The sequence below is a fragment of the Melopsittacus undulatus genome, chromosome 4, assembly GCF_012275295.1.
Source record: "Melopsittacus undulatus isolate bMelUnd1 chromosome 4, bMelUnd1.mat.Z, whole genome shotgun sequence".
Lineage (NCBI taxonomy): Eukaryota > Metazoa > Chordata > Aves > Psittaciformes > Psittaculidae > Melopsittacus > Melopsittacus undulatus.
The window spans coordinates 44,146,484-44,147,991 of NC_047530.1; the positions used below are offsets into that span (position 1 = coordinate 44,146,484).

The following is a 1,508-nucleotide window of genomic DNA, read 5'->3' on the forward strand; positions in this document are numbered from 1 at the left end:
TATCTGGGCCTTCACAACTCAGAGTCAGTCTCTATGTTATTAGCAACATAAAAAACAAAAACCCCAAGCTGATGAGAGAATATTGTAAATTTTGTTTAGTTTGGCATAAATATCAATAATCAGCAGAAATAGATAACCTCAGACGTTCTTTCATTCAATTATTCTGTGAGTTCTGATGACAAGCTTGGTTCTGATTTTTCCAAACTTTCTTCTCTGTGCTGATAAGAAATTGTTTGAGACATCTCTTCCAATAACTTCGGTCTCTCCTAAGCATGATTAAAAACACAAAAGCCTAACAAAAAATCAAAAATGAAATATTTATTACCGCATTTTGTGACTTAACACCTTTTTTTCTTTTTAAAACATAACGTCACAGTCCTCATACAAGTATTTTAATGTAAATTTTGACAAAGCTTAAAGGTAACAGCATTTTCTTCTAGTGAGGAACACGTGCTGAGAAAGGAAGAATTCATGGACATACAATACCAATTCCACAGCAGATCTGATACTAGCAAAAACATTCTTTTTTTTTTCAATTGAGGTAAACACATAGAATATCTAACATGAAACAATTAATAGACCGAACTCTGTACGAAGTTTGTTACAGTATTCTCTTGCTTTTTTTTCCCAAGCTTTGAGTTCGTGATAAAGTCCTAGGTTTGGTGCAAAGACCTTTAGTAACTTCTTTCATTGAGGAAAGCTGCCCAACTTTTAGTTTTGTTTTGTCCAAAGCCAAGGCTCAGAACTACTGGAAGAAGCTCCTGCTCTGTTTGTTCTGTCTTTTAAATCTTCACCTGCAAGCTCTTTGAAGAAGAGTCCAAAAAAAAAAAATAGATTGGGGAGGAATGGGGAGAGACTTAATGAAGCACAAACTATAAAGATCTGTTTGAAACTAAAGGACACATTTTATGAAGGAACAAAACGAGCGAATGGCAAGGCCTTCTTGGAACAGTCTTCTGAGTGATGAGAGACCCAGCAAGACTTTTCATCTTCATCTCCAGGGTAGCTCTTTTCTCACTGGCCAAAACAGGTCTTTCATAGATAGTGACTTCACTGCTGAACCAAAACAGTCATTCTTTTGGGAACAACACACATAGTGTGGAAAACAAGGATTTTTTTTTCTTCTAAAACTATTTGAGGCAACGTAACGGAGTGATCAACAGAAATGTACAAGTTAACTTAGTTCCTATGTTTATACTACAGTAGTTATAACTCTTGGAGTCTTTTTTTTTTTCCAGAGGATCTGTGTACATGGACATTTTCATTTCAGTTAGCCCATGATTTCACATTTGTGTTCTTGTTTTGTTGGTCCTCTGTTGTTGATGAAAAATGACAAAAAGTAAAAAATAATCACAGCTGTCTGGAATTTCGTATTAAGTGTCAACATCTGGTCAAAGTTCAAAAGTCTTAAAATAGTTTTTGTTTTTTTTTCTTTTTTTTTTGTTTTGTTTTGTTTTTCCCTTGAGTTCCCTTATGCTATTGGGCATGAATGTCCATAACCTGTCCAC

General features: G+C 34.7%; 1 protein-coding gene across 5 annotated transcripts in view; it reads right to left on the reverse strand.

Annotated features, from left to right (window-relative positions):
- Window positions 1-303: 303 nt before the first annotated feature.
- MEIS2 (Meis homeobox 2) overlaps window positions 304-1,508 on the reverse strand; it is a 173,949-nt gene continuing 172,744 nt past the window's right edge. For all 5 annotated transcript variants that reach the window (XM_013129084.3, XM_013129083.3, XM_031049090.2 and 2 more), the window contains one exon: window positions 304-1,508. This exon is cut by the window's right edge and continues 255 nt beyond it. The gene's annotated coding sequence lies outside the window, so the exon portion shown is untranslated.